This window comes from Thalassophryne amazonica, chromosome 17, assembly GCF_902500255.1.
Source record: "Thalassophryne amazonica chromosome 17, fThaAma1.1, whole genome shotgun sequence".
NCBI classification, from domain to species: Eukaryota; Metazoa; Chordata; class Actinopteri; order Batrachoidiformes; family Batrachoididae; genus Thalassophryne; species Thalassophryne amazonica.
Window position 1 is genome coordinate 44,524,659 of NC_047119.1, and position 22,878 is coordinate 44,547,536.

Here is a 22,878-nt window from a genome sequence, read left to right on the forward strand (position 1 = left end):
CACTAAAAATGAGGCTGAAATAAAGTTGAACAGGCTTTAAGCAGATTTGATTCACATGAAAAATGTTTTAAATATCTGCTTGGCGTCAATGTGCATTCAAAGAGAAAATGAACCATTTGTGATGCCTTCAAAGTCAACGCGTACAGAGCAGCGTATCAAGTTTAACTGAACATTTTCAGCAGTCATTTGAATCAATCACTTCAGTATGATCAATGTCTGAAGATTATTTAAAAGTTCTGGATGCGTCAAACAGCTGGTGTCAGCATGTTAAGTGAATGTTAGTTCATCCTGTCAAATCACTGAAGTTAGTTCCTCTGTCAGTACATAAAGCTAATGTTAGCTTCTCCCGTCAATTCAGAAAACTACGTAGTCTAACCTCATCCTGCCAGTCATTGAAGCTAGCTAATGTTAACTTGTCCCGTCAATTCATAAAACTACTCAACCTCATCCTGCCAGTCATTGAAGTTGGCTAATGTTAACTTGTCCCGTCAATTCATAAAACTAGTCAACCTCATCCTGCCAGTCATTGAAGTTGGCTAATGTTAGCTTGTCCCATCAATTCATAAAACTAGTCTAATCTCATCCTGCCACTCATTAAAGATAGCTAATGTTAGCTTGTCCCGTCAATTCATAAAACTAGTCAACCTCATCCTGCCAGTCATTGAAGTTGGCTAATGTTAGCTTGTCCCATCAATTCATAAAACTAGTCTAATCTCATCCTGCCAGTCATTAAAGATAGCTAATGTTAGCTTGTCCCATCAATTCATAAAACTAGTCTAATCTCATCCTGCCAGTCATTAAAGCTAGCTAATGTTAGCTTGTCTTGCCAATTCATAAAACTAGTCAACCTCATCCTGCCAGTCATTGAAGTTGGCTAATGTTAGCTTGTCCCATCAATTCATAAAACTAGTCTAATCTCATCCTGCCACTCATTAAAGATAGCTAATGTTAGCTTGTCCCGTCAATTCATAAAACTAGTCAACCTCATCCTGCCAGTCATTGAAGTTGGCTAATGTTAGCTTGTCCCATCAATTCATAAAACTAGTCTAATCTCATCCTGCCAGTCATTAAAGCTAGCTAATGTTAGCTTGTCTTGCCAATTCATAAAACTAGTCTAACCTCATCGTGCCAGTCATTGAAGCTAACTAATGTTAGCTTGTCCCATCACCTCAGAAAATTCGTCTTACCTCAACCTGCCAGTCATTGAAGCTAGCTAATCTTAGTTTGTCCCATCGATTCATAAAACTAGTCTAATCTCATCCTACCAGTCATTGAGTCATTGAAGCTAGCTAATGCCAGCTTGTCCCGCCAATTCATAAAACTAGTCTAACCTCATCCTGCCAGTCACCGAAGCTAACAAATGTTAACTTGTCCCGTCACCTCAGAAAATTCATCCAACCTCATCCTGCCAGTCATTGAAGCTAGCTAATGTTAGTTTGTCCTGTCAATTCATAAAACTAGTCTAATCTCATCCTGCCAGTCACTGAAGCTAACAAATGTTAACTTGTCCCGTCACCTCAGAAAATTCATCCAACCTCATCCTGCCAGTCATTGAAGCTAGCTAATGTTAGTTTGTCCTGTCAATTCATAAAACTAGTCTAACCTCATCCTGCCAGTCATTGAAGCTAGCTAATGTTAACTTGTCCCGTCAATTCATAAAACTAGTCAACCTCATCCTGCCAGTCATTGAAGTTGGCTAATGTTAGCTTGTCCCATCAATTCATAAAACTAGTCTAATCTCATCCTGCCAGTCATTAAAGATAGCTAATGTTAGCTTGTCCCGTCAATTCATAAAACTAGTCAACCTCATCCTGCCAGTCATTGAAGTTGGCTAATGTTAGCTTGTCCCATCAATTCATAAAACTAGTCTAATCTCATCCTGCCAGTCATTAAAGATAGCTAATGTTAGCTTGTCCCATCAATTCATAAAACTAGTCTAATCTCATCCTGCCAGTCATTAAAGATAGCTAATGTTAGCTTGTCCCGTCAATTCATAAAACTAGTCAACCTCATCCTGCCAGTCATTGAAGTTGGCTAATGTTAGCTTGTCCCATCAATTCATAAAACTAGTCTAATCTCATCCTGCCAGTCATTAAAGCTAGCTAATGTTAGCTTGTCTTGCCAATTCATAAAACTAGTCTAACCTCATCCTGCCAGTCATTGAAGTTGGCTAATGTTAGCTTGTCCCATCAATTCATAAAACTAGTCTAATCTCATCCTGCCAGTCATTAAAGATAGCTAATGTTAGCTTGTCCCATCAATTCATAAAACTAGTCTAATCTCATCCTGCCAGTCATTAAAGATAGCTAATGTTAGCTTGTCCCGTCAATTCATAAAACTAGTCAACCTCATCCTGCCAGTCATTGAAGTTGGCTAATGTTAGCTTGTCCCATCAATTCATAAAACTAGTCTAATCTCATCCTGCCAGTCATTAAAGCTAGCTAATGTTAGCTTGTCTTGCCAATTCATAAAACTAGTCTAACCTCATCCTGCCAGTCATTGAAGCTAACTAATGTTAGCTTGTCCCATCACCTCAGAAAATTCGTCTTACCTCAACCTGCCAGTCATTGAAGCTAGCTAATCTTAGTTTGTCCCATCAATTCATAAAACTAGTCTAATCTCATCCTACCAGTCATTGAGTCATTGAAGCTAGCTAATGCCAGCTTGTCCCGCCAATTCATAAAACTAGTCTAACCTCATCCTGCCAGTCACCGAAGCTAACAAATGTTAACTTGTCCCGTCACCTCAGAAAATTCATCCAACCTCATCCTGCCAGTCATTGAAGCTAGCTAATGTTAGTTTGTCCTGTCAATTCATAAAACTAGTCTAATCTCATCCTGCCAGTCACTGAAGCTAACAAATGTTAACTTGTCCCGTCACCTCAGAAAATTCATCCAACCTCATCCTGCCAGTCACTGAAGCTAACTAATGTTAGTTTGTCCTGTCAATTCATAAAACTAGTCTAACCTCATCCTGCCAGTCATTGAAGCTAGCTAATCTTAGTTTGTCCCATCAATTCATAAAACTAGTCTAATCTCATCATGCCAGTTATCGAAGCTAGCTAATGTTAGCTTGTCCCGCCAATTCATAAAACTAGTCTAACCTTATTCTGTCACTGAAGCTAGCTCATCACAGCAGTCCATAAAGCCAATTATAGCTCATCACGTCAGCCTGTAAAGCTAGCATTAGCTCATCCTATCAGGCCATAAAGCTAGCATTAACTTGTGACATGAGTCCTTAACACTAACACTGTCTTATCCTGTCAAACTGCAAATATTAGGCTAATACATCACAAAAGTAGGAGTCCACACTCTAAAACATTGCAGCCTCATTTAGTTATGTTCACTTGCTGCCTCTCTTTAACATAAAGAACTCAGTTTCGGATGTTGAACTCAAGTTGAGTTCAACATCCGAAACTTGTAAGAGCTCTTTATGTTAACATAACTAAACGAGGCTGCAATGTTTTAGAGTGCAGGTATGGATGTCTGTGTCACAGAAGTCCCCAATGAGGAATTTCGGGTCGACATATTGTGTGTTGTTTCTACATGCACACAGCTACATTTTTCCTGTCATTGTTGACAAACTCTTTTTGCACTTTATGCCCTCATTAACAATGATCAAAAATAATATAAACTTTTTTCCTGCGGTGACTAAAGGTTTGCATTGAACAGCATCATGTGACAGATAACCAGAGTGAAATAGGCGCATTAACCACATCGTGAAAGTGGAGGGTTCCTCTGCTTTGGCAGAAGTCTGCTTTGAGTGCTGCTCTAGTTGTTCCCAGATCAGGTTGCTGCAGCCTGCTGGGATTCCTGTGCTGACTTTGGGAAGATTTCCAACAAGAACCAAAGTCTGCTCATCCTCATCTCCATCACACATCATTAGTTCTTTTTGTTTGTTTTTTGTTTTTGTGTTGGTTTTTTACCAGGAGTAATCCGAGATGAAGAAGAGAAGTCAGTTTTCTTTTAGGAATTCTCTTCAAAAAAAAAAGTGTGAAAGCGCACAAAGTTAACACAGACGTCAAAGTTTCCCAGCCCCCCTAAACTTTTTTTTTTTTTTTTTTTTTTTGCGGTCACTCCCTTCCACAAAAACTGTTCCAGTTTGATGCGGATCCAGCTCTGGCGCAACATCACTCCAGGCGCACGTTCCGAGCGCAAATTCCCACCGACGTGACGATGCGCGCTGCGCATCCGCACATCTGCTAATGCAATCAAAGCGGGTTTTATCTGAACCGATGCAAAGTTCTAAAGCGTCTACGTGGCAGCAGGTAGAAATTTATTATGCAAAAATGAAACCGCAAGCGCGCGTAAAAAGACGCGCGCACGGAAATCTGGCCGGACTTATGAGAAGGAGAGAAAGAAAGAAAGAGGTCATACTTACAGAGAGAGCGGGGTGAAGATCCGGACCGCGGTCTGGAGAAGTCCAAACTTTAACTTTGATCCTTCTGGTGCCTGAAATTCGTCCAGTGCGCGCGACCAAAGTGTCAAAGGCGCAGCAGTGTGTTCCGATCCGGCACAGGTAAACCTTTCATCTTACGTCCGCACACAAAAACCCGCACTCCGCGCCGCTCCGTGCAGTGTGCCGCCGATTTGCGGTGTTTTTCTGTTGTGTTTTGTTTTGTTTAATCCCAGATGGAGCGTCCCTGCTGTCTGCGTGCGCGGCGCGGCGCGGCGGCACTGACGGACTGACACGCGCGCGCACTCTGCAGGAGAGGTCTGCCCGTGACGTCACACACTGCAAAAAGTCATTCCTTTCTCTACAGCGTCAAGCTTTCACGTTTTTCTTGAGAAAATGTACATTTTAGACGATTAGATCGAAAAATGAAGACTTTTTTGGTTTTTGAGGGTTTTTTATATATAACATTTCTGAGACAATTTTCATCCTCATTGTCTCCTGAGTGCAGTCTGCATCTGTTTGACAGATTTTTTTTTCCTGTATTTCTTGCAGCGTTCACACTTCAGACTTTTCCATCTTTTAATTGGAAACACATTTTTTTTCAGTAAGTTGTTATAAAGACAGCCAGGAAGAGAGAGAAAATACTGAAACATGTTCTTTACCAGTGAGGCCAGTTTTTAGGGTTTGTCACCATGTGGATCAGTGAAACCTTCACACATGAACACCAAAACACTTTAAACACACACACACTTCCATTAACTTTTGCAGAATACAGCAAGTTTGTACTCTGACCCTGAAGATGAGGCTCCGCCCACCTGAAAGTACCTAAATTTCAGGATCCCTTTTTTAATACTTAAAATGTTTTTGGTCAGGAAGCTTTTTTTTTTGTTCTACCATTTAATATAAAACTCATGTTTGATTGTTGTTAGCTGAACTTTCAGGTCTTCTTTTTAATAAAATCCTCCTCTAAACCACTGCATCCTGAAGCTGTATAACTGGTGATACAAAATGCAAAACCTGCACTGTGAACAATTTCTCCAATCACAGCCACAGAAGCTTATAACTTCTGAGTGTCTTGGTGGCTTTCCTCACTCAGTTTTTGAGAACTGTCTACTCCACACAGATTTACCATAGTGCCATACTGTTTGTATTTATTCATAATTGATGTAAATAAAGTCCAAGACATATTCAGTGACTCAGAAATGTTCATGTATCCATCCCCTGACATGTCTGAAGAAAACTGGCAATAAAACCAAAAATTTACAGATATTATACCAAAGGGGCCCATTACTTATGCAACCCATCATCTTGGCGTTTGTATTTTTAATTAATTTATATCAGGTTGTAGAGATTTGTTTTCAGTTTGAGTTTAAAGAAGATAATTTTAGATTTTTTTTTTTTTTTGTATTTCAAATGGCATAAACAACTTAAAATGTGTGAAATACCAAGTGATCTAATACTTTTGGAGGGCACTGTAGTAAATTTTGGGAGGCACGTTTTGCTACCCTTGTTGGCAGTGGCACGCCCACTTTCAGGGGTCTGACCCAAACACTAAACTGTGATCGACACCAACTAAGAGTTTGGTGATGTGCAAAGTTGTGCTAAAGACCTTCACAAACTGTGTTGCTGAAAAAAGAGGTTTAAAAAAAATCAGGAATGGAGGAAAGGTTTCTAAAATTTCACAGTAAGTCAAAATTTTATTGATAAAGCACATTTCATTACAGCCTTAGTGAACTGAATGTACTTTACATTAAAGACACACACACACACACACACACACACAACACACATCTTCAATTGTTTATCAGCAGGTAGAGTCTGCTAAGCTGGTTGCGGGGAGGGGGGGGGGCTGGAGCCTATCACAGGGCCACATATAGACAAACAAACATATTCACACCCACACGCACACCTACGGACAATTTAAAGATTCCAATTCACCTAACCTGCATGTCTCTGGATGAGGGAGGAAGTCAGAGCACCCGGAGGGAACCCACGCAAACACGACGAGAACACACAAACTCACATCAAAGCCAAAAAGTCGAAAATGGAAGAAAACCCAATAATGAAATGATTAAAGAATCATGTCATGCAATCAAGATACATATATAACTGCTGTCCCAAAAGTCCAGGATGGAGAAAAACCGCAACCTTTGATGACACACATTCACACACATGCAACAATACACACACACACACACACACACACACACACACACACACACACACACACATTCACACGCAACAATACACTGACACACACACACAGGCAACAATACACTGACACACACACACACATTCACACATGCAACAATACACTGACACACACACACAAACATCCAGCAATACACTCACACACACGCACACACACACACACACACACACACACACACATTCACACATGCAACAATACACTGACACACACACACACACACACACACACACACACACACACATTCACACATGCAACAATACACTGACACACACACACACACACACACACACACACACACACACACACACACACACACACACACACACACACACACACACACACACTAAGGAATGAGGAAGCATGTTAGTTCCTAATGTGAAGTTGACTGTGTACGGTTGACTTGAAGGAATTGTTCGCATCAGTTGGACTCTACCAACTCATTCACTGCTACTTCCTGAAAGAATAAACACAGCGCCGCTCACTTCATTTATTCTGTTCGTCCTTCATTATGACTTCCTGCTGTCAATCATTTCCTTGTTCTCTTTTGTTCTTCCCTAAAGAGCTTCCAGCAAATTAATGAAAATAGAGTAAAGACAACAACAGCTAAGTGCTTTATAGGAGCTACAGCCAATCAGGTCAGTGCTTTTCCCAGCATTCCGTAGCAAGAAGTGGATGAGAGTCCTCCTGGATTGTAGAGGACAAGTACAAAAGCTGTTTGGATGAGTGTGATCATATGACAAGAGTAAAGGTCAATTTTAAAATGGTCCAGTTTTATTGTTTTCTGCTTTGCACAGATTTTGAATACTACGTGTTGAGGAATCTTCAGCACGCACCGTGAAGAAAAACATACATACTCACGTCATGGACTTAAGTATCCACTGACCGAGTTTCAAATTAATATTTGTTTATATTAATATATTTCAAATTAATGGACATTACACTATGAAGAATACAGGGTCATGACACTAGCTCGGTTCCCTTTACAAATTTGGGCAAATATTTAGTAATATTTACAGATTTCCATATTTTCAGGGGTGGTTATGTTTAGGGGAAGGGGAAGGAGCAGGGTTAGGTTATGGTTAAGGTTACAGCTGGAGGTAGGAGTAGGGTTAGTAATCGTGAGTTTAGAAAACCCCCGTCACGGACATTTGAATCATTTTGTGACGGGAGGACGAAAAAACAGACTGGGCTGCACAGAACACGTCCTGTTTCTTGCACAAGTCTTTCACAGTAACAGCACAGGACAAAGAGCTGACGAGACAAACATAGTGAAAACTCAATGTTTTCTGCTTTTTACAATATGCTGTGGGTGACAGAATTAATTTATTTTAGGTGAGTGCTTAATAATTGTTTAATAACTGGGAGTTTAATAACATACAACTGGTGCTTCTGGGGGATAAGCTGGAGATCACAGGTGTGAACATCCACCTCTCATCTTGGATCTTGAACTACCTCACAGAATGACCACTGTACGTGAGAGCTAGGGACTGTGTCTCTGATCATTCCATGATCCAGGGAATGAGATAATGGACTTTTACAAGTACCTGGGTGTTCACCTAAACAATAAACAAGACTGGTCAAAAAACATTACTGCACTTAATAAGAAAGGCCAAAACAGACTACCTGCTGAGGCAACTCAGGTCCTTTGGAGTGCAGGAGGCGCTCCTGAGGACCTTCTTTGATTTTGTGGTGGCATCAGCCAGGTTTTACGGAGTGATCTGCTGGCGCAGCAGTATCACCAAGTACTGAGAGGAGGAGACTTGACAAAGTGATTAGGAAGGCCAGCTCTGTCCTGCGAAGTCCCCTGGACTCGGTGCAGGAGGTGGGAGAAAGGAGGACGATGGCTAAGCTGTCATCTGTGCTGGAGAACACCTCCCACCCCATGCCTGACACCCTAACTGCACTAGAAAGCTGTTTTAGTGACTGGCTGCTTCACCCAAAGTGTGTGAAGGAGCGATATCACAGGTCCTTCCTTCCTGCTGTCAGACTCCACAACCACCACTGTTCCCAGTAGACCACACACATCACTCAAGTCATTAATATAGTTATAGTAACACTTTTTCAGCCATTTGCAATAATACAACACATTCTGTGCAATAATACTTGTACATTTGTACTTGTACACGCAGCTCTCTGACGCGTGTCGTCAGAGCGAGCTGCAAAAAGTTTGTACCTGAGTTTTCAGAGGTGGTGTTTGTAGTTGCCATCTGCCACGCCGGTGTTTGCCAACCCGGACAGTGGGAATACCACCTCAACCGGCAACTTAGCCCCGCGACTGGACAGCAACAACGTCCGAGGCCCGCCCAACGTGGTGAATTCACTGAGGCCGCGCGCTGCGTTATTAAAGCCGCGCGTCACGAGTGCCGCTTCCCCGAGGCCTCGTGCAGCCACCGCGGATCCATCAGCGCGGAAACACCGAGGCCGCGCGGCACCAGCGCACTGCAGATCCATCCCGATGACAAACAACGCAGGCTGTTAACATCGGCGATCGACAAGCTGCTCATAAGCCGACCATGGGGCCTAAGAAGGTTCTGACAGCGGAGGAAGGTGACGATATTAAAAAATCTCTGGACTTTCTATCAGAGGAGATTTCTGTTGTGAAGCAGCAACAGAAATCAATTATGGATCTGGTGGAGGAGGTGAAGGCATTACGGCTCCAGAACGCCGAGAAAGACCGGCATCTGGTGCAGCTAGAAAATAGAGTGGCTGAATTGGAGCAGTACACCAGAATCAACAACGTCATCATCACAGGTCTTCACATCAAACCACGGTCCTACGCACGGGCGGTAACAGATGAGAGCGGAGGGGATCCCAGTGAACAGGAGGTCAGCTCTGTGGAAAAACAGGTTGCTGATTTCCTCCTATCTAAAGGTATAGAAATGGATTTAAATAACATTGAAGCGTGCCACCCTCTGCCCCGGAGAAATGACGGTGATAAACGAACCGTCATCATGAGATTCATCAACAGAAAACACAAAACAGCACTGTTAAAACAAGGAAGAAAACTGAAAGGGACAAACGTATTCATCAATGAACATCTCACCAAACGGAATGCCGACATCGCCAGGAAAGCACGCTTCTTAAAGAAACAGGGAAAAATCCAGCACACATGGACTTCAAACTGTAAAATATTCATCAAACTGAACGGAACACCTGAACAAGCAAAGGTTATGGCAATAAGGAACATCGAGGAGCTGGACAAATATGAACAATAGGTATGAGGACTCAAACACATCACAGCACCATGATGCAGACTGGAGCAACCCACTCATCCACATCATCTACACCCGGAGACAAGAGAGACATAATGACTAAGGATAATGATCCGTTTATTTCTGCCCAGGAGCTCTGTCTAGATACATTTAATTATAATAATTCTGCTAACCACCCCTTCGAATCTGAAAATGATCCTGATACCTTTTTCAGTGAGAATATTGTGAGACAGTGCAAATATTTTACAGAAGAACAATTCAAAAATTATAAAATCAATGATGAAGATTTTTCAATTATACATTTCAACAGCAGAAGTCTTTCTCGTAATCTGTCCACTATTAATGATTGTTTGAAAACATCCAAAAAACGTTTTTCAGTTATTGCAATTTCAGAAACATGGTTAAAGGAGGATAATAAAGATCTGGTATATCTTGATGGTTATGAATTGTTCCTGGTTAATAGACAGACGAGAAGGGGCGGAGGCGTTGCATTGTTTGTAAGGTCAGATTATAACTGTAAACTCATTAACAACATGTCATTTACAGTGGACAACATCATGGAATGTGTTACCATAGAAATGACATCTATAAACTCCAACACATAGTTGTTAGTTGCATTTACAGAGCTCCTGGGACAAATATTGACACCTTTGAAGACATTATCTTAGGAATGTATAACAAAATCAACAGAAATAAGCATTTATTTGTCTGTGGAGATTTCAATATAGATTTTTTAAACCCTCACAATCATCCACAAATTACCTCATTTATAAACACCTTGTACTGTTTAGGACTGTTTCCAACCATCATTCATCCTAGCAGAATAACTATGGACTCAACAACTCTCATTGACAATATTTTAACTAACGTTATATCCGGTAATCTTAGTGGGGGACTACTGCTCAGTGATATCAGTGATCACTTGCCAGTTTTCTCAGTCTTTGCATTGGAGGGTTGTTGTAAGTATCGAAGCAATATCAAATTCATGAGTAGAAAAGTAAGACCTGAAACAATTGATAATTTAAGGGAGGATTTATCAAGTCAGAATTGGTCAGATGTTTTTGTTGATGATGTTGACAGGTCATACGATGCTTTCATTTCCATTTTTTACAGTTTGTATAATAAACACTATCCATTTGTTGACAAAATATATAGAAATCAATATAGCAACAAACCATGGATAACTAAGGGACTTCAGAGGGCATGTAAAAAGAAAAACATACTATATAAACAATTCATAAAACTACAAACTAAGGAAGCTGAAAGTAAGTATAAAACATATAAGAATAAGTTAATCAATATCATGAGACTCAGTAAAAAAACATATAATGAGTTACTTGTCAAAAATAGAAATAGCATCAAAAACACGTGGAACATATTAAATGAAATAGTAAAAAAGAGAGTAACTAGAGATTATCCTTCATTTTTTCAGAGTAACAACTACATCACGATTGATAACGACGAGTCTATTGCTGAACACTTTAATGAATACTTCGTTAATGTGGGTAAAAATCTTGCCAGTAAGATTGACTCATCAACTAATAACTTCTGGGTAAATAATTCAACGTTTAACAAATCTGTTTCAATGTTCATTGGTGGTACTCATGAAAGGGAAATACTTGATCTGGTTCATGGTTCAAAAAGTAAGAAATCGACTGATTTTAATAATTTGGATATGGCTTTATTAAAAAAAGTTATTGATTGTATAGTAAAACCGTTCAATTATATTTGCAATATGTCACTAAGTACTGGTAAATTTCCTTCTCAAATGAAAATAGCCAAAGTAATTCCTCTGTTTAAAACTGGTGACAAACACACATTTTCTAATTATAGACCTATATCACTCCTGCCACAATGTTCCAAAATTTTGGAAAAAATATTTGCTAAAAGATTAAATGATTATTTACTGAAGCATAACATCATTTGTGAAGAACAATATGGATTCAGAAGGTCTCGAACTACATCACATGCTTTGATGGACTTTGTGGAAAGTATAGCAACTGCAACTGATAATAAACAATACACAATAGGTGTTTTTTTTTTATTTACAGAAAGCGTTTGACACAATTAACCATGGAATACTATTAAGTAAACTGCAGAAATATGGAATCAGAGGTCTGGCATATGAATGGATAGCTAGTTATTTACAAGGCAGATTTCAGTATGTTCAATTCAATAATACAAATTCTGAACTCAGGGATGTCACATGTGGGGTGCCGCAGGACTCAGTGCTGGGTCCTTTGTTGTTTATAATCTATATAAATGATATAAGTTGGGTGTCGAGTTCACTGAGATCTGTCCTTTTTGTGGATGATACAACTGTGTTCTGTAGCGGTGAAAATCTTGAACAGCTTCTGGACATAGTGGAGAAAGAACTGGAAAAATTTAAGGTTTGGTTTGACGCTAATAAGTTGTCACTCAACCTTGGGAAAACTAAATGTATTATATTTGGAAATAAACAGGCACCCAAATGTAAATTTTAACTATAAACAATAAGGAAATTGAGTTAGTAACAGAGAATAAATTTTTAGGTGTTATAATTGATAATAAACTTAGCTGGAAACCACATATAAATTATGTGAAATCAAAATTGTCAAAAACTATAGCCATTTTGTATAAAGCCAAAGACCTACTGCCGCAAGAAGGGTTACTTACTTTATATCATTCTCTGATGGTACCATATATGACATACAATACATACGTATTGTGTTGAGTCATGGGGAAACACAAATCAAATACCAATCCAATATTCCTTTTGCAAAAACGAGCCATACGAATCATCTGCAATAAACAATATCGTGAACCAACTCATTCTCTATTTGTGTCTTTAAATTTATTAAAATTCATTGATTTGGTCGATTACATTACAATTCAAACTTTATTTCGAGTGAAAAACCAAGCCTTACCGAGACATGTCCAGAGTCTGTTCCGATTGAGGGAATCCAGATATAGTTTAAGAGGTTGTGCAATTTTTATGAAACCACCAGTAAGAACAAATGTAAAGGGTTTTTGTGTGTCTGTGGTTGGGGTGAGGAAATGGAACAAATGTTCAACAGAGGTTAGAATGAGTAGTACCTTAGTGAGATTTAAGAAACTACTCAAAAAGAACATTATGTCTAAGTATCATAAAGAAGCAAATATAATTTGATTTATATGGAATGTTCAATTTATAAGTGGGACTTATTGTATATTTGAATGTGTGGGTATGTATATGCGTATGTAGATATATAGATATGGGTAGGTGTATATGTATATGTATATAAGTGACTGTGTATATGTATGTATATATTTATGTTTGTAAAGTATATACGTATGTGTATAGGTATATATGGCACAGCCCAAGCAGAGGGTCACCCCCAAGAGCCTGGTGTGCTTGAGGTTTCTTCCTTATAGGGAGTTTTTCCTCACCACAGTTGCCTAGTGCTCGCTCTGGGGGTTGGTAAGGTTAGTCCTTACTGGCGTAAAGTGCCTTGATTCGACTTTCTTGTGATCTGGTACTATATAAATATAATTATAAGTGAATAGTATATTGATGTGTATGTCTGTGTGTCGACATGTAGTAGTGAATTTATATTTATGTAAATATGACTGATTAGAATTGTTGGACTTGTACTAGCAGGGGTGGGCGCTAATAAGCTTTGCTTCAGCCCACACCCTTTCGGACTCACTAGTTTTGTCTGTGTTTGTTTGTGGAATTGTTAATTTTTTTCTATTTGAATATTTTGTGTGCCGAATAAAAAACTTTGTCAATTTAAAAACTTTGTCACTTTGTCACATTTGTGTACAACATCACTTGAACACTCATGGGTATATATTGTTATCCGCACAGAAGTTGATTTCTGTATTTTGGTAATTATTTTCTTTTACCTTATTTTTGCATACAGTAAAACTCACCTAAACAGTCATCGTATAAACCGGATAGTCGCACTCACCGGACAAAAGCTAGTCTCAATGCTTTTGTATGGTTTTTTTTCCATGTAATAAACACCATATATGATGGATTATGTGTCACGGATTTTCACTCACATCTGACAAAACATCTCACATATTTCCATTAAAAGCCCCTCACATATACCGGACAGAGCAGTCTGGATGTGCACAGTAACAGAAGTATGAAATGAAGTTTATTACTGACACTTGCTGATTCGAGGAGAGTGGGTACCGTATTTCCTTGATTAAAAGACCCGGCATTTATATTTTTCAAACCGTGCTCAGACACAGGGATCTAACCAAGGCAGAGCGTAATTCGTTGTACAAAAGCTTTGGAGATCTGTTGCTGAGATAAATGATGAGTGGAGTGCAGTTTTATGCCGAAACAAGGCAATAATCGGTGAATTGCTGCTGACGCTCCAAAATGACGCATGCACAGTGAAAGCAGGGCGGAACCATTTTTAAGGGGAGCCGTTGAGACTGCAACACCAGAGCTTATTTGAGGCAAGCGTTTATTTTTTTAGACCTAGTTTTGACCCAGTCATTAAATGAGGCAGGTCTTGATACAAGGTCTGGCTTTTAATAAAGGAAATACGTAAGCCTAATTGGTGCTGGGGATTCCCCGTAGATCGTTTGGTGCCTCCTGACTCCGTTACATATCCTTCAGGAGGATATGGATTTTGTCCATTTATACGCATTACGGATTTTGTCCGTTTTATACATATAACGTATTTCAATTATAACAAACAAAATTCGCTGGTCCACCTGAATCCATTATATGCACGTTTTACTGTATTTCCACTGTTGTTCGGTGACTGTCCATGTGCTTCTGTAACATTGTAAATTTCCCTGTCATGAGACTATTAAAGGATTATCTTATCTTATAAGCTTTCATTTTTTTGGAAAACTTTATTTATAAACATTTTATGATTTCACAATACAAAGTAAGTAAGTCCCTTCGGCTGCTCCGTTGTTTGCACTCGGGGTCTCCACAGCAAATCCAAGGTGGATCTGCATGTTGAATTGGCACAGGTTTTACGCCGGATGCCCTTCCTGACGCAACTCCACATTACATGGAGAAATGTGGCAGGGGTGGGATTTGAACTCGAACCTTCTGAACTGAAACCAAGTGCATTAACCACTTGGCCACCACCCCTGCATTTCACAATACAAAGTAAACGGTAAAAAACAAAGCAAAAGCACCCCTAAGATAACACAATACAGAAACAAAGAACAAAACAAAAATACAACTAGACAGTGTCTCATACACAGTTTATAAAGTAAAATCAAGCTTTTCTTCTACATATTTCAGAAAGGGTTGCCAGATATCGAAAAATGCTGTGTTTTTGCCCTTGAGGGTATGTCTGTCCTTTTCAATTCTCATGAAGTAATAAATGTCTTTAATCCACTGTGAGTGTGTTGGAGGTGTTGCATTTTTCCAGTTTAGCAAAATCTGCCTGCGAGCAAGAAGTGGACAGTAGGCCAGAAAGCCCTGTCGGCATTTATTTAAATTATATGAGTCTGGGATTACGCCAAAAAGGGCCACTACTGGGCATGGGTCCAAACATAGCCTAAAAGTGTTCGAAAATGTCTTAAACACACCTGTCCAGAAAGGCATTAATTTTGAACAGCTCCAAAATAAATTAAAATAGGTACCACATGTTATTTTATAATGATCACAGTTAGGGTCTATGTGCAGCATAGACTCTGCTCTGTGTCAGCCTGATCCCGTCAGATTTCAGAAGCTAAGCAGAGCAGGATCTGGTTAGTACTTGGATGGGGGACCTCTTTGGAACACCAGCGGCTGTGTGTGTTTCTCCAGGTAAAACTGGAGTTGCGTCAGGAAGGGCATCCGGTGTAAAACCTGTGCCAATTACCAATGCAGATCTGGCTGTATCCGCTGTGGCAACCCCGAACAAAACCGGGAGCAGCTGAATGAACAACAACAACAGTTAGGGTCTATGTGAGGAAATCTTTTTGATAGTCTATCCTTGGACCAATGAGCCCGATGGACTATTTTATATTGCAAAAGGCCGTGTCTGGCACAGATTAACAAAATATGGACCCTAATGAGAATTTTTGCCCATATCTCCCCTGACAGGTCTCTTCCTAGGTCCTGTTCCCATTTTGTTTTTATTATGTCAAGAGATGGATCACTGAATGATAACAATGCATTATAAAGAACTGACCCATATGGAAAAGAAATAGACAAAACTTACAAGAAGTTACATCAGTTCCAGTAATAAACTTTATATTTGACATGTGTTGTGCTTATAAGTCTCAGTTTGATATGTGGAATTACTGTCATATATTGTTCTTTTATGTTCCCAATTTATATAAGTCACATATTGTACAAATTTACTAAGGATCTTATATCTGGTTTGACTGTCACATGTATTACTTACAAGTTCCAGACAGAACAGATACAAACTTTATAAAATTTATGAATTTATGTATATCTTTTCCATATGGGGAAATCATTCCCCTAAAAGATTTAAACAATGTTAATAATGTGTCAGAGTCTGGTTGTGGAGGCAGAGTTGGAAACTGAGTAAATTGCTTCCTAACAAAGTCATGGACCTGTAGGTACCACTTTAATTTAAAACATAATAATAACTGAATTTCGGATGGGCATTTAACCTACTTCCATCTCTGCAGCAAATAAATTAAATAAATAAAGTGACATGATGTGCGTGGTCAGTTTTCAATGTTAATCACACAGACAATAGTTTATTTCACTGAAACATTTTGCACAGCACTGTATTAAAACAGAAACATCTGGTTGTCGAGGAAGATTCAACCAAACTCCTACCTGTTTAAATCCAGGCAACTCTGCAGTAAAATACAGTAAACCGTTTGTTACTGTCCGTTTTCCTGCTTAAGATAAAAAATCCAAAATGTTCCCGTCACCCTCTCACTGAAAACAGTGGAACATCCAGTCTGTCCCTGACTGTCAACACGCGAAGTCAGTTTTCTCTATGTTCAGTCCAGAAATGCTGCATGTTCTCACTATGTCCTACTCACACTCATAACAGCAAACAAATGTCCAGGTACCAGGAACGATCTCTGTCTGAAATCCCCTCAAAGTTCTGAACGCGCACAAAACTTTCAGAAGAACTTAGCAGACATCAGGTGATGAGGGACTCATTTTTCTGGATGGAGAAAAAGGATTGTTGTCAGACAAAAAGGACACAAACTGACAGTAGCTCTTTGGGCTTCTATAAAGCCAGCCACATTGTCACAGAAAACGTCTTATTTCTTGCACAAGACTCTTTCACAATAAGAGCACAGGACAAACAGATGATGTCGTCCTAAGTCCGACATGGAAGAGGAGAAAAACGTGATTTTTTTTTTTTTTTTTTTGCTGTTTACAAATGCTAGGGGTCACAGAATTCATTTATTTGTGGTGGGCATTCAATATACTTTAATTAAAAATAATAATAATTTAATTTCAGGTGGGTGTTTAACCAGCTTTCTTCAAAAAAGGAGGTTGGCGGATGCTTGCCCTGGGCCCTCAGATGCATGAATATGGTATATAAAAATATTACACATAAAGTAAGATTCTGAATATTCCAAGAGAACAAATGTCCAAGTCCTTAGGGTCTTGGTGCTTCCATCACATTTTGGTTATGTGATGCACTTCTCTAGTCATGATCCAGCATGTAGATGCCTCAAGTGTTGAGGACCTCAGTCGCTTGAAGCTACTCTCAAGCGGTGTGGTTGGACTGGTTGTCTGCCTGGGTGGTTGTCATCCAGGATCCAAGGCCGTTCTTTGGTGTGAGGGCTGTGCATAATCCCAGGTGAACTCAATATTTTAAAATATTATATATTAAAGATGTTGCAGGAGAAGTTGTTTGTTTGTTTTTTTTTGCAGGACAAGTAAAAGTGTTTAGTTGCTCATTTAGTTCTGGACTGTGAAAGACATGCTGCGTCATGATAAGTGTTGTTCCTCCGTTTGTCTTTAATCTAGAGTTTTATGACATTACACTGGACCTGATCTTTTGAAAACAGAAGGTCATGTTGTGTCATGACTCGTGGAGCCCGGCCGAGTCAAAGCAAAGAAGGGATGAAGTGAAACCGCAGAGAACGCAGCTCTGGGAAATCTGTTTGCTTTGAGAGTTTTCTCAAAATACTTGCACAACCGCTACGCTGCATTTGTGCTCTTGTTGTGATAGAACCTCTTCTATTTCACAGTAGACCAACAGACCAAATTTAAACTGTGGTCTCCCCACAGTGGAAAGCAAACATGCAGCAGTTCGCCAAAGGAGAATCCCACTGACGGCTACACAGACTCGGGCTTGAGGCACAGAGAGGCTCTTTATGATGTGATGATGACATCACAGTGCCTTCACTCTGCAGGCTCATTAAGTTCTGCAGAACCTTTACTTTGTACCTTGTAAAATTCTTAACCATATGCCAGACTGACACAATTTCATGCCTGTGAAATAATGTATTTACAGAGTAAACTGCTGCATTTCTGGGGACTCTTTTCTGTTATTGTGATTATTATGTGATATTTTGCATGTTGTGGCTTAGAAAACAAGGTTATATGATCACGAGCAACATTATGCAAAAAATAATTAACTTATTTGAATGACTCTTTGTAGAGGGGTAGGACATGGTCAAGGAAGCACCCATTTAAATTTGGTGCAGATTCAAATTTGGTGATGACTTGTGAGCTTTGATCTTGATTGCTGATCTTTGATGCTGCTCACAAGCCCACTTTTGCTATATGGATCACAGGACAGCAAACAGCCTCTGGTAAAGATTATGGTTAAAGATTATCAGTCAAGATCAATGGTCAGAATTCTGATAAAACTCAGTCAGGCTCAAAGGTCAAGATTATAATCAAAGGTCAACAGTCAAGATCAAAGGACAGAATTATGATAAAGGTTGGTAATAAGGCTTAAAGTCAAGATTATGATTGAAAAACAGCAGTCAAGATTAAAGTTCAGAATTATGATAAACGTCAGTAATCGGGCTCAAAGGACAAGATTATGATCCAAGATTAGTAGTCAAGATGGAATGACATAATTATAATGAAGGTCAATACTCCAAGGTCAAGATTATGATCAAAGGTCAGAATTATGATAAAGGTCATCAAAGGTCATCAGTCTGGCTCAGAGTTCAAGGTTATGAGCCAAGGCCATTAATCAGGATCAATGGTCAACAATTAGGATTAAAGGTCATGAACATGATCAAAGATGAGTCCTCAGGATTACAAGCAAGTGCGAAGGTCTCTTGATGGTCTATCCACAGGTGTTCGTTGGTCCACAAAATGACCTGGGCCTGTACCCGCGAAGCAACTCAAAGCCCTCTCAAAGAGCTCCTAACTTAGCCTAAAATTTCCTGGCAAGGAATCTTAGCCTAAGAATGAGCCAGCAGTGTCTGAGAGCAACAAGAGGACAGAAACTCCCATCTTTGTGAGAGGTGGGGTTGACCCAGTTGCTAGGTATGACAGTCCTCTAAGAGCTGTGATTGGTTGTCACAGAAAGGCGAGGAGACATAAAAAACAAATGCACTCTGCCCTCCTAGTCATGAATGGACAGTGAAATCAACTGATCATATAACCTGAACTGCATTAAGATGTGGAATCGTGAGGATAACTGTATGATGATGACACCCAGCAAAATTAAATGAAGTGTTACACAGCTTGAAAATGTTTGAACTTACCTCATCACATGCTGGAAATCTATTTGTTAAAAGCGAGCATGTGTGAGTTTATTTAGTACATTCATTGGGAGTACATAATATAAGTGTAAATACATTAAAAATGCATGCATGACACAAAATAAAAATGTAATAATAAAATAAAAGAATAATATTAATATACCAATTATAATAATATTAATAATAATAATATCCATCCATCCATTTTGTTCCTCTTTATCCGGATTCGGGTCACGGGGGCAGCAGCTCAAGCAAAGCCGCCCAGACCTCCCGATCCACACACATCTCCCCCAGCTCCTCTGAGGGAACCCCGAGGCATTCCCAAGCTGGCTGTGAGATGTAGTCCCTCCAGCATGTCCTGGGTCTACCCCGGGGCCTCCTCCCGATGGGACGCGCCCAGAACACCTCTCCAGTGAGGCATCCAGGGGGCATCCGGAAAAGATGCCCGAGCCACCTCAGCTGGCTCCTTTCGATGTGGTGGAGCAACGGCTCGATTCCGAGCTCCTCCCGAGTGATCGAGCTCCTCACCCTATCTCTAAGGGAGCGCCCAGCCACCCTGCGGCGGCCACCCGCACCGTAGACAGTGCCAGTGGTGAGCTGCTTCCGCCTCCTGAGGCGTCGGACGGTTTGCCAGAATTTCAAGTAGGACTCCTTCAGCTTGACGGCATCCCTTACCTCCGGCGTACATCACCGGGTTTGGGGATTGCCGTCGCGACAGGCACCAGAGACCTTGTGACCACAGCTACGAGCGGCCGCATCGACAATGTAGGTGGAGAACATGGTCCACTCAGATTCCATGTCTCCAACCTCCCCCGGGATCTGGGAGAAGCTCTTCCGGAGGTGGGAGTTGAAGACCTTGCTGACACAGGGTTCTGCCAGTCGTTCCCAGCAGACCCTCATGATATGTTTGGGCCTGCCAGGTCTGACCGGCTTCCTCCCCTCCCAGCGGATCCAACTCACCACCAGGTGGTGATCGGTCGACGGCTCAGCCCCTCTCTTCACCAGAGTGTCTGAGACACGTGGCCGAAGGTCAAATGATACGACTACAAAGTCGATCATCGACCTCCGACTCAGGGCGTCCTGGTGCCACGTGCACTTATGGACACCCTTGTGCTCGAACATGGTGTTCGTGATGGACAAACTGTGACTAGCACAGAAGTCCAACAACTGAACACCACTCAGGTTCAGATTGGGGAGGCCGTGCTTCCTGATTACCCCCTCCAGGTCTTACTGTCGCCACCCACATGGGCGTTGAAATCCCCCAGGAGAACAATGGAGTCCCCAGTCAGAGCACTATCTGGTACCCCTCCCAGCAACTCAAGAAGGTCGGGTACTCTGCACTGCCGCTCGGCCCGTAGGCTGAGACAATAGTGAGAGACCTGTCCCCGACCTGAAGGCGTAGGGACACGACCCTCTCGTTCACCGGAGTGAACTCCAACACATGGAGACCGAGCTGGGGAGCAATAAGCAATGCTACCCCAGCTCTCCGCCTCTCCCCGTGGGCAAAGTGGAGCGTCCAGCCCCTCTCCAGGAGTTGGGTACCAGAGCCCAAGCTGTGCGTGGAGGTGAGCCCGACTATCTCTAGTCAGCATCTCTCAACCTCCCGCACAAGCTCAGGCTCCTCCCCCCCAGCAAGGTGACATTCCATGTCCCAACAGCCAGGGGCTGTGAGTGCGGACCGGACCGCCGGGCCACCCGCCCTCGACTGCCACCCAATAATAATAATGTAATAATAATAATATTAACAGTGTATACGATAACAAGAACCTAAACAATTTATAAATACATTAAGACAGTAAATTAACATCAAATAATTATATAGATCAAGCCGGTAGAGTGTTACACCTACATACGGTGAATATCTCTGCTTCCTCCAGCTTTTCTGTTATCTCCTCTGCTTAAGACACTGTTAGGCTTCTTAAAAGTCCTCCTCCCTCGTCTTACCAGTTTTGCACCTTAGGCACTCTCTTAAGGCCTAAGGTGCTTTGCAGACAACTTTCATCTTACAAAGGGAAAAGTCTAAGAAATGTCTAAGAATTTGAAGATTTTTCTTCGAATAACGTCATTAGGAGCTGTTTTAGTCTTAGGCTGCTTCGTGCATATGGGTCCTGGATCTCTGAGGTCTTGGTAGAGTGTATGTGCCCTTCAGAGCGCCCCTCTATTTTGAGGTGGGTTCACATTATAGCAGAAAATGTGAGCTGCTAAGATCCATAAAATGTATTGATCAATGTAAGCATTCGATCACTGGAAGGTTCCAGATTTTTGCAAGCTTGCAATTGCACCTCCAGCCCACAAGGGGAGTGGCTCCAAACTTGGAATGCAAAACACACCTCGGTCCAGACGGTGGGAGTAATGTGCCAAAACCTCGCAACGCAACAGAAAAAAGAAACTGGAATACTGTTCTTTCAGTATGTGATAACATGAATTAATGCCAGTGTGTGTGTGTGTATTTTTTTTAAAGTAACTTCTGGCTGGTACAGATAATTAGCCACTAGTAGGTTAGCTGTTGTAGACAACTGAATTATGCCTCTTATGCAATGCATGCTGGTCATTGCCAGACTTGTAACCATCTATGACATCAAGACATTTCTGAAGTGTTTTTGATACTTGTACATACTGTCCATTAGGTCATTCATGGTGAATGTGCACGTTTTAATGAGTGTCTTCCAGAAGTCTTTTGGAACCTTTTGTCCTAAATGTCGTGATGTTTGGAGACACAGAGTCCATCCCAGCGTTGCTACGACTATAAACGCTGAGTTATTTTAATGTGTTTCACCCACAGGATCGTGCCTCATCTGGAGACGTTTACTGAGGTGTTTAGCCGTAAACAAACTGCAGCGGTGCAGCGGAACTGAGAAAACGCCTTCAGCAACAAATCACTTTCGAACACCATAAATCACTCACATTGTTAAATCATCAAGCACCATATTTACATGAAGCATCAAAATAAATCACTGTCAGTTTGATCCAAAGAGCTTTGACCACTTTCATCCTGTTACCGAGGTAATGAGACATTCTAGCAAATCAATGTCATTTCTGATTGTTTTGCAAGACGGACAATTTGAGTGTAATTTGATGAAAATCTGAGCATTTTTTTATTATTATTATTTTATTACTTTAACACCATGTGACCTTTTTTTTTTTCTTTTTTTTTTTTACCATACATCACAGACATGGTGTTGCAGACCGAATGGTCCGCTATGTCCCTGGACATGCGTCATTTCGGAGCTCAGCAGAGTGTCAGCTATTTCTAAGTCTCTTCATCCAAAGTGATCAAATGGATTAATGTGATTATTAATCATCAGATGACAAGGTAAAACCTCTTAAATCATTCTAAAGTCAATTTTAAGCAGAAATGAGGCGATACACGGTGAGGCTTTGAAATGACCGATGCACACTCCACGTTCCTCCATCTTTTATGATGAAATAATGCTGAATTTATGTGGAAATGATGGTTGT

The 22,878-nt window shown here is 40.7% G+C and overlaps 1 protein-coding gene and 1 long non-coding RNA gene across 3 annotated transcripts in view; one reads left to right on the forward strand and one right to left on the reverse strand.

The window, feature by feature from the left end:
• Positions 1-4,508, reverse strand: part of lpar1 (lysophosphatidic acid receptor 1) — a 99,086-nt gene extending 94,578 nt beyond the window's left edge. For both annotated transcript variants that reach the window (XM_034191952.1, XM_034191951.1), the window contains exon 1: positions 4,381-4,508. The gene's annotated coding sequence lies outside the window, so the exon portion shown is untranslated. The remainder of the gene's footprint in view (positions 1-4,380) is intronic.
• On the forward strand, positions 3,472-4,743 carry LOC117529230. The gene is made up of 2 exons (XR_004565952.1): positions 3,472-4,518; positions 4,632-4,743. It is a non-coding gene; the product is annotated as an uncharacterized LOC117529230 (long non-coding RNA).
• Positions 4,744-22,878: the final 18,135 nt, after the last annotated feature.